Source organism: Pristiophorus japonicus, unplaced genomic scaffold, assembly GCF_044704955.1.
Source record: "Pristiophorus japonicus isolate sPriJap1 unplaced genomic scaffold, sPriJap1.hap1 HAP1_SCAFFOLD_85, whole genome shotgun sequence".
NCBI lineage: Eukaryota > Metazoa > Chordata > Chondrichthyes > Pristiophoridae > Pristiophorus > Pristiophorus japonicus.
Window position 1 is genome coordinate 1,363,191 of NW_027254772.1, and position 11,362 is coordinate 1,374,552.

Here is an 11,362-nt window from a genome sequence, read left to right on the forward strand (position 1 = left end):
GCAGAATGACGCTTGACTGACAGCAGTTCCCTTTTAAAAGAATAAAGTGAGATTTCTATCATCCCTGAAGGCAATTGTGCACTGAGTGAGCGAGTGGCTCAGGACCACGCGGGACTGGGACGGTGATTGAAGCCCCAGGTGATTGACAGGCAGGAAGGAGGGAGGGAAGTAAAACCAACCCAGACAAAAAGCCAACTTCATAAAATGTATATACTTAATTTTGTAAGGAATGTATACATGTTAAATTTATTAAACAAAAATTGAATTTGATTTGTTTTCATTAAATATATCATCAATTAATAATGTATTTCTTTTTTGACTGAACGATGGAGATAAGGGTGTGCATGCAGTAAATAACAACAGACACAGTCAGTCCATGGTGGTAGACAAGCCACGAGGGAAGATGTGGGATGTAATGGTGATCTTTTAAAGTGACGTGTGTCTGTCTGCTGTTTTTCAGATATGCAATGTCAGGATCCGACAGCAGCTGCTTGTGCTGTGAAAGAGGACAAAAGCAATAGAGCCCAGTGCAGGCAGATCAGAAAAAGCACATTTATTGTGAAAGTTAAAAAGCGGGGAGGTATACATTGTACATAAGTATACACTCACACACACACACACGTATATACTTTTAAATATATATATAAATATATATATCTATATATAAACAAAGTCAGTCAGTCATGTCTTGACTTGTCTTGTCCTGTTTTGATTTGACTTGAATTTGAAAATAAGGTGGTTGAACAAATCATGTCACAAAGTCCACACGCAAATCCTGGCTGGAATCCGTATGTTTCGAACTTGTGTTTTTTGCATTTTTACAGATGTGGAATGGGAAAATCCTTCAGCAGATACTTCTCCTGTAAGATATTCCGCGAAGGAGTGTTCAAGCTAATTGGCATCGCTTTAAATTCCATGTAATGCCTTTTTTCACACATGTTATGAAATGCCAAGCACGATGGCACAACACGTTCGCACTCTCTCCCTCTCTCTCTTACACAAACTCACAAACAAACTTAAATTCCTACACCCTCCAAAGACAGTTTTTGAATTTTGAAATTTGAAATCTGGAAGAGACAGCACATCCCTTTTAAACAGGCACAGAATGATCCGGGACTGATAGCATATCCCTTTTAAACAGTCACATACATTTGCGGGACTGAATGCAAATCCCTGTGAAGCAGATATAGAATGTTCTTGAACTGAGAGATCTTTTATTTTAAACCGGCACAGAATGACCCGGGACTGAAAGCAAATCCTTTGAAAACAGACACAGATTGATCCTGGACTGACAGCAAATCGGTTTAGACAGACACAAACTGATCCGTGACCTCTCGCATTTCCACTGTGAAAAGCACAAAGAGAGATTCATAGCCCTCGACCAACGAGCAGTCGACAGTAAAGTGCGTAACCCTTTCTATATTAAAGCGGCATATTCTGACGGTAGTGAATAAAGCTATTCGGCCCAACGTGGCTGTGCTGTGTCTCTGAGAGAGCGATCAGATTAGCCCCACTCTCAATAGTCCTGCGAATAAGAATGTAATAATGTAAATTTTACCTTTGATGAATATATTGGGCCTGAAGTCATTGTGCTAGGCTTCCCCCAGACGCTCGGCTGCAAATAGTAACAACGTTCCACACCGACCTTTTGCTCCTGCACACTCCGCACCTGAGGCCTTCTCATCGCGCGCTTCGCAGCGCATTCACGTCTTGTAGCTGCGGAGGGAGAAGCTGGATTCACGTGGCTCTGGATAGCCAATGAAGGTACATTATTATCATTCGTAATAATAGCATCTCCGTTAGTAGGGATTCTCAGTATTATGAATGAAAACGCCCCCATCAACCAAACACACATAAAATGTAAAAAAAAAAAATAGTCACGTATTTAATATTAATTTCAATTAAAGTTAACAAATTAATAGAAAAAAATATATTATTCGGGTTTTTTTTAATGTTTGATATTTAGGGTTTAAAATAAACCTTCCTTAGTGGACAGAGTTTTTAAACATAAAAATGTTATTACATTTTATTTCTATATGTTTTTTGTATATTTTTTACATGTTTTAAAACTCTTACGATGAAAAAAGTAGGCTATGCACCTGCTTTTCCCAGGCCCAAGCAATTTAAGGACATTAGCTGGGCAATTGATGGACGAATGGCACATCATCACGCGAATGTCCTTATCCTGAAGAAGCGTTGGGTCTGTCAAGCAAGAATTTGACATTGGAAAACCTGGTTTTCAGTGCATGTGCCTCGCACCCCAAAAAAGGGCTTTTGTGGGTCATTGCCGCTTGCGTACGTACTCCGTACAGACCCAGTGAGGCCGTAATTACAGGCCCTATATTCATTTGAGACATGACATGACCAAAGTACAGCATCCTTGAAAGTAAAAGACAAATTTGGCCATGAGGTTTTATGTGATTGACAAAACAACAAGTGGCTTCAAACGTTTTATACAATAAGGACGATTATGGGATTCGGAGCCACGCATGCAGATCACAATGGATTAGCAGTTATTCGCCTTAAACTCTGGGCCAGCTCCTCTCCCGTTTGAAACAACGCTAGGCATTCAATTGCCTGCTTTTTGCATCCAAACAGAAATATTCTGCAAGAATGTCCAATTCACCGCTTGTCCTGCCTATGCAAGCAGATCGACAACGTTAAAAATGTGCCATCAGCTTCTTAAAGCAAATGGCTTTCATTACTTCAGGTGGTGTATACACACGTGGAATTAAATGCACCAGATACAGCAGAAGTAGGAGTTTCTGAAACAGCGGAGTTAGGATATTCATAGAAAGAATGAATTGGGATGGGGCAGCAGAAACAGTGGAACTAGGAGCTCCGGAAACAGGGGAATTAGGAGCTCCAGAATCAAGGAAATTAGGACCTCCAGAAACATCAGTGTTGGTTGATCTCCAGAAACAACGGAATGAGAGGGCCCTAGAATTACAGGAAATAGGATCAAGAAACATTTGAATTAGGACCTCCAGAAACACGAATAATTAGGAACAACAGAAAAAGTGGAATTCGGACCTCCAAGTTCGGGGGAATTAGCAGACCGTAACAGAAACCGGAAAATTAGTAGAGAACTCCATAAACAGAGAAATTACGATACAGCTACAGTTACAATGAAATTCTTAGATCCAAATACTGGGAAGTTAGGAGAGGGCATCATAATCAGGGAAAGTAGGAGCGCCATAAATAGGGTAATTAAGAATAGGAAAATTAAGAGCTCCAGCACTTTACCTTATAAAGCAGGGGAATTAGGAGCAGCAGAAAAGGAGAGTTAGCAGTAAAAGAAAGAGTTGAATTAGGATCACCTGATACAGGGGAATTCTGAGCTCCAGTAACAGGGGCATTATTTACTCCAAAACATGGGACAAAGATACTACTGAAACATTAGAACAAGGAGCTAGAGAAACATTGTAATTTGAGCGCCAGAAAGAGGATAATCTGGATTTCCTGACACAGGGAAATGAGGAGCAACTGAAACTGGAGAATTAGAAGCTGCTGAAATAGAGAAATGAGGTGTGCAAGAAAATGGAGAATTCGGAGCTCCAGAAACATAGGGATAAGGAGCTCCTGAAACAGAGGGATAAGGAGCTCCAGAAACAGCTGAATTAGGAGCTCCAGAAACAGTGGGATAAGGAGCTCCTGAAACAGCGGAATCAGGAATTCCTGAATCAGAGGGATAAGGAGCTCCAGAAACAGGAATTTGGAGCTCCTGAAACAGAGGGATGAGGAGCTCCTGAAACAGAGGAATTAGGAGCTATTGAAAGATGAGGAATTCAGAGCTGCGGGTACATGGAAATAAGGAGTTTCAGAAACAGGGGCATTTTGTGTTCAAAAGACAGGGAAATTATGACCACCAAAAACAGGGGGATTTGGAGAGATTTCAGTACTTGCACCGCTAAATATCATTCTCAGGCACAGTTTCTCAGTATAATATACTCTGATCCATCTTTCTTAGGTTCAATATGAAATAATTTACACTTCGTCACTGGGACCTATATCTGCATAGTTATTTTCACAAGCACTTAATAAGCGTCCCTTTGCAACATTATGTTCCACGACACTATTTACAGTGCCAGTTACATTTTTATTCACTAAAATTGGACGAGACCGGGACTGAAAAGAGTCTCCCCGTTTGTTTATCTTTCTCTTTCTCCTCATGTCTGTCTTTCTTTCTGTCTCCCCATCTGTTTCCAAAGCTCTCTTGCCCAACCTATCACTCCGCGGTCTTTATCGCCACTTGTGTAACCTCCTTCTGTCTTTCTCTGTGCCCCTCCCGCCTTTCTCTCCGTCTGACTCCCACTGTCTTTTACTCTCCTCTGCTGTTATCTCTATTTCTGTCTCCCCATCTGTGCCCATCAGTCTCTCCCCCTCCATCCCTCTGTCTCTGTCTCTCGAGTCTGTCCCTTGCACTTCTCGGTCCGTCTGGCCCCGCAGTCTGACAACCGATCTCTCTCACTGTCTGTCTCTGTCGTTACCTCCCTGTCTCCCTCCTGTTTAACTCCTCCGTTTGTCACCCTCTCTGTCTCCCCTGTCTGGCTCTCTCTCTCCCTAACTTTTCTGTGTCTGTCTGATTCGTCTGTTCTATTTCTGTCTTCCTCGTTTCCATCAGGTGTATCTCTCTCCCCTTCTACATCCTCCCGTCTGTCTACCACCATCAGCCTCACCCACTCTGTCTCCTTCTTTTACATTTCCAGTCGGTTATCTCCACCACACGGTCTGTCGCTCTCTCTCTATCACCTCCTGTAGGTCACTCTCTCCCTCTGCCCCCACCCCCCGCCACACCCACCGCCCCTCTCTATCTCCTTCCTATTTCTCACCTGTCTTTCTCTCGCTCTCTCTGCCGCCCCTCTGGCTCAACAGTTTTCCTGTTCCCGTCGAGCACCGTCTCAGCTTTTGTCTTTGTAATATATCATCTATCTACCGCAGCCTGTCGCAATGCACCATTCTTCCAGTCAATCTCTATCCCACCACACCAAATTTGTTGCTCCCTCTCTCTTTCTCTCGCTCCCCAAGCTCTTTTTCTTTGTCGACCACGACGTTTTCTCCCTGTCTTTCCGGGTCTGTTTTCTGCCCAATTCTCTCCTGCGTCTATCCCACTCTAACCCTCCGCACGTGTATTCACTTCTGTCTATCCACAGCTGTATCCCCATCTCTCATTCTCGCTGTCACCCCCAAATGTTTATCTCTCTTTACTTCGCCGATCTGTCTATCTGACTCCGCCTTCTGGTTCTCTCCCTCTTTCTCTCAACGTCTGCCTCCCTGCTGTCTCTTCATCTCTCTCACTCTGTTTGACCAATCGATTACCCCGCCGTCTGCCTCTGTCTCTATTTCACTCTCTGTCGGCCTCTTTCCCTGTCTCCCATGTTTTAAAAAAAATTAATTCAGAAATGTGGGCGTAGCTACCAAGGCCTTCCTTCCTTTATTGCCCTTCTGAAACTACGCCGGAGAAGGTGGTGCTGAGCTGAGTATTTGGAACCGCTGCAGTCCGTGTGGTGAAGAGACTCCCGCAGTGCCGACTTTGTCGCTGAAGTTTGCTTCAACTGAGTGTCTCGCTGGGCCATTGTAGAGTGCATTGAATTGTCAACCACATTGCTCTGCGTCTGGAATCACGTATAGACCAGACCAGGAAAGACGGCATATTTCATCCCCGAAAGGACATTAGTGAACCAGATGGATTATTATGACAATCCAGTATTGTCATGGTCATTTCTGATAATAGCTCTTTAAATCCAGATTCATGTAATTAACTCAATTTAAATTCTTCAGGTGCCGTGGCAGGATTTGAACTTACATCTCGGCGATCTTTAGACCAGGTCTCTGGATTAGTAGTTCAGTAATATTCCCACTCTGCTACCGTATGGTTTCTCTCTCTCTCTCTATCTCGGTGTTTTCCCGGTCTGTCTCCTCCTTCTTTCTCCCCCACGTGCCTCTCTCTGTCTTGCCATTTGTCTTTTTCCTCCGCCTTTTTCCATCACTCTATCTCGCTCCCCACCCTCCAACCCGTGTCTGTCTCTCGGTCTGATCCGCCGTATATCTCTCTCATTCTGCCTCCTCGTATGTCTTTCTGTTCCTGTCTCTCCTGTATGCCTCTCTCTCTGTCTATATCTCCTCATCTGACGGCCGTTGCTGTCTGCCCCATCTGTATCTCTCGCCGTTTCGCCCTGTTTGCCCCGATTGTTTCACCACACTCTCTATTTATCTGTCTCTTACACGTCTGCCTCACCCCCTCTCTCTCACTCTCACTGCCTCACCCCGCCTTTTGTCTTTCTCTCTTTATCTCTATCTCAGCCCAGTATGTTATCTTTCTGGCTAACCCCCGTCTGCCTCCCCTGTCTTTCAATTACTGTCCCCTTCCACCATTCAACCTTGTCTGCCCCTGTCTGTCGCTCTCTATCTGCCTTCCTTCAGTCTTCCCTTTCTGCCTCCCCTGTCTGTCACGCACTTCCCCCTTCCATCATTCTCCACGGTCTGCCTCCTCCCTTCTGACTTCCACATCTCCCTCTCTCTTTGTCACCCATCATATCTCCCACCCACCCAGTTTGTCTCCATCCGTTTCTCACCCTGTCAGTCGGTTTTGCCGCCCCTCCCCCCTCAGTATTGTCGCATTCTATTACCCCCACCATAATTAACTCAATCTGTCTACCCTCCCCCTAGTCTGTCGCTCTCTCTCTCTCTCTCTCTTTCAAAATGTGTCTGTCTTGCTTTCTGTCTCTCCGGACTGTCTCCTCTCAATCACAACCCCCTGTCTGTCACTCTCTTTCTGTGACATGCACATAACTGTCTTCCCCTGCCTATCTATCTCTCTGTCACCCTTACCAGGCGTAAGATTTTGAAGGAGATCTTCTCGGCAAGAGTTGGGAAAATAGCGCAAATCTCCGACCGCAATGACCCTTCTCTCGGAGATGCATTGGATCTGTCAAAAGCCATTTTGACTGTCCCAGTGCCAGTTTTCGTCGCACGCACATCGCGCTCTGAGAAGCGCACTTGACGGGCTTCGACGGGTGCGTGCTGACATCATACTTGCCCTTAGAGACCGCAATTGTTGGAAGTTTGGCAGGCTCTCTGTTGCCATGTATTTCCCTCAGTCTGAAACAGAACGTGACAAGTTGTCAATGGCGATAGCAATAATTATTCATCTTTCACAGAATGTTATGTAATTAATTTAGTAAGCTCCATTTTAATTTAATAAATCCCGGAATATGCATCGAACCTGTGCCGACTAGGAGAGAGCGCTGCATCCTAACCACTAGGTGGCGGTCACAGGAGTGAGTAAACGTTGATGTCGTGAACTCGTGAACCAGTCAGACGGCCTCTGTGAGAATATTTAAAAGGAGAATGTTCAAAGTAAACTAGTCGCAACAGCAATGAACTGCAATTTTAAAAAAACAGCCAAAACCTGTCTTTTTCCCCGGCAGACATGGCGGAAATTAAACGGTGGAAGTTAACCGTTTTGAAGATTGAATGTCTTTTGGAACTGGCTCGTTTTATTAATTGTAAAACATATGATTTATCTTAAAGACTTGGATATGTCATTGCAGTCCTCTGCTATTGCGACTTTACCAGAACAACAAAAACAATTTTGCTCCCAGATTAATGCGTGGTAGCCGGATGGTTTCAATACCCACAAACTGGCGCTTGGGGATTACAATGTCGGAAAGTATCTGGATTCCTTTGTTGATGCTTCACGTTAATGACATTTAATCACAACTCCGTCATCAGAAATATTTCCAGAGATGCTGCCTGACTGGCTGAGTATATCCAACATTTCCTGATTTTATTTCAGGCTTACAGGATTCGCAGTACTTTGCTTTTGAAACTAAAAAGTAAGATAAGTTGACGTCATTTGCGATTCGAAAGTCAGTACCTTTCTGCAACGATAAACGTGAGTCATGCGTGGTGTGTATCCTCCCTTCTGCCAGGTAAAGAACATCACTGAGTGGTTGCAGAACATTTTGAGGGGCGCAGGGGAGCAGCATAAGCCGTGATCTATGTGCTAACCAATGACATAAGGAAACAAGGGTTTGAGTTCCTTCAATCAGAGTTTCAGGTCCAATTGAGGAAATTAATTAGCAGGACCACAAAGGTATTCTATGGATTATTCCCAGTGCCCCGCGCTATTGAGTTTAGAAATAGCAACGTATGTCTGGATAAATGGTGCACGAGTTTGGGCGACAGAATCCGGGGCATTGGGACCAGTTCTGGCGCAGGAGGGACCTGTTACAGTAGATTGGGTAGTACATCAATAGAGCTTGGACCAATGTCCTCGCGGGAAGTTTAACAACTGGGGTGGGTGAGCAGTTGAACTAATTTGGCAGTGGATTTGTGTACCAGGATGAAACATCTGTAGATGTTGTAATTATGCCTTTATACACAAGTCCAGATGATTATTATATATCAACTATAGCAGTGAACGTGGCCTCAGACAGCGCATTTCAGCCCATCCTTGGGAAACGATATACCACGGCACAGCCAAACCTTCTCCGACACCGAGCACAAGCAGAGGAAATACAGGAACAGCAAAATTTGGTGAGGACCGTAGAGAGTAAAATGTTCATTGATCAGTGATAGCTCTAAATATATTTTGGTATCTCTGTGTTAAGTTGCAATATGTTCTGTGGGATATAAATATATTTTGTATATGTGTGTTCGTGTTTATGTATTTGAATGCAACAAAGTTATTTATAATAGTATTGTGGAGCATCTATGTTTGTTATAAATGTATTTTCTGTGTATACCTTTGTATCTATGCTAATTGTAAACACCTCGCAAATAAACGTAAATACAATTATAAGCACAGAGATACTTAGAGATAAATTCATAACGGAAGCAGACATAAAAACAAATAGATTTATAATAACACATATATGAACACATATAAATTGATTATCAATGATCCACACAATTTAATTTACAACTCACAGATAGATGCACAAATATATTTATAAAGTTCCCGCACAGACATCCAAATTCATTACAAATAACAAAACATTACACAAATAATAAAACACGTCTATGGTGAAAATCTATGGAGTCTCAATAACTGAAGGCTTCTTGCAGAGAGCCGGCATCGACACGATGGGATGAAAAGCTTCGTTCTGTGTTGAATGATTCGATGATTCATTGTCTTCCTCCTTGTTAGACAGGTGGAACAGGCAGCTGTATGATGGGAGCACAAAGACCACAGGATATGCAGCTCTAGTGGCGCAATCGGTTAGCGCACGGTACTTATATGACAGTACAGGCTTGGGAAATGCCGAGGTTGTGAGTTCGAGCCTCACCTGGAGCAGCCGATGCTTTTGCATGTGATGTTTGCACTTTTCAGAGTTTGAGGCCGTTTTATGTTCATTCATCTCTCTTGTCGATTCCGCCATTTACCACGGTGCTGTCTGTCTCGCTGTTTCGCTGCGGTTATTCCGGTGTCAATCTGTGGGTTATTTCTGATTGAATACTCGTGCCTGTTCCCCACATGAAATAAATGAGGGCATCAAACAATTCCTCATCTGGCACTAGGGAGCGAATGAACCAAAATTTAAAGGACGATATAGTTTATTGTAAATATAACATTCCCTCTTGAGTGGTATAGGTTCAATTCTGTACAAAACCAAACTATGATCACAACGTGTTTCCATTAAGCCAGCGTTTACTGTATTGTCGCAAGCGCTACCATTGTAGCTCAAGGAGATTCATAATTAATAAGCGTAGAAATCAAGCAATGAAACGGTAGAGATGGTTCTGAGAATGTGGAATGCCCTCGCCCAGACCAACATTTAAAACAAGGTTTAAAAACTGGCAGCGTGCAGGAGGAAGGGAAGAGAGGAAAGTGAGCCACAGAAAAGCCACGGGAGTTTCGGAAGTTCAGGGCGTTTTTCTCTGACCACAGCATAGTTGCGCATGGCACGGATATTGTTGCTGTTAAATATGAATAAAATGCAACGTTTGTTTGCAGCTGTTTCTGTTTCTGTCCCTTTTAACGAATTCTTAATTTCATTTGCCTGCGATGATTCCATAAAACTTCGTATCCTTGACGAACAAATATCGATCAATGTGAAACTTGAAAATGTTAATTGCCCCAAACCTCGATAGATTTTTAGGGGAGGAATTATAAGACAGGTGGAATAGGCAGCTGTAACAAAAAGGGCCACTGAATATAAAGGGGCTGCAGGAGGGGTCAAAACTAAAAATCATTGTTTAAAAATTAGGCTCAAAACACTCTACCTAAATGCACGCAGCATTCAAAATAAAGTAAATTAGCTGACGGCACAAATCATTACAAATGGGTATGATTTGGTGGTCATTACAGAAACGTGGTTGCAGGGTGGCCAAGACTTAGAATTAAACATACAGGGATATCTGACGATTTGGAAAGTTAGACAAGAAGGGAAAGGAGGTCGGGGAGCTCTGTTAATAAAGGGTGATGTCAGGTCAGTTGTGAGAGACGATATTGGCTCTAATGAACAAAATGTTGAATCATTGTGGGAGGAGATTAGAGATAGTAAGGGGAAAAAGTCACTGGTGGACGAAGTTTGTAGGCTCCCAAATAATAACTTCACGGTGGGGCGGGCAATAATCAATGGAATAATGGAGGCATGCGAAAAAGGAACGGCAGTAGTCATGGGCGATTTTAACCGACATATCGATTGGTCAACTCAAATCGCACGGGGTAGACTGGAAAAGGAAGTCATAGAATGCATAAGGGATTGTTTCTTAGAACAATATGTAACATAAACTACAAGGGAAAAAGCTATCTTAGATCTGGTCCTGTGTAATGAGACAGGAAAAATAAACGATCTCCGAGTAAAAGATCATTTCGGAATGTGTGATCACAGTATGATTGAATTTGTAATACAGATTGAGTGTGAGGAGGTTGTGTCAGAAACGAATGCACTATGATTAAACAAAGGGGACTACAGTGGGATGAGGGCAGAGTTGGCTAAAGTAGATTGGAAACACAGACTAAACGGTGGCACAAATGAGGAACAGTGGAGGACTTTTACGGAGCTCTTTCATAGTGCGGAAAAAAATATTCCAGTGAAAAAGAAGGGCGGTAAGAGAAGGGATAACCAGCCGTGGATAACCAAGGAAATAAAGGAGAGTATCAAATCAAAGATTAATGCGTATAAGGTGGCCAAGGTTAGTGGGAAACTAGAGGATTGGGAACATTTTAAACAAAAGCAAAGAATGACTAAAAAAGCAGTAAAAAAAGGAAAAATAGATTACGAAGGTAAACTTGCGCAAAACATAAAAACAGACAGTAAAAGCTTTTACAGATATATAAAACGGAAAAGAGTGACTAAAGTAAATGTTGCTCCCTTAGAAGATGAGAAGGGGGATTTAGTAATGGGTGATG

At 43.0% G+C, this 11,362-nt stretch overlaps 1 non-coding gene across 1 annotated transcript; it reads left to right on the top strand.

The window, feature by feature from the left end:
• Positions 1 to 9,207: 9,207 nt before the first annotated feature.
• trnai-uau (transfer RNA isoleucine (anticodon UAU)) lies at positions 9,208 to 9,301 on the top strand. The gene is made up of 2 exons: positions 9,208 to 9,245; positions 9,266 to 9,301. It is a non-coding gene; the product is annotated as a tRNA-Ile (tRNA).
• The last annotated feature ends 2,061 nt before the right edge of the window (positions 9,302 to 11,362 follow it).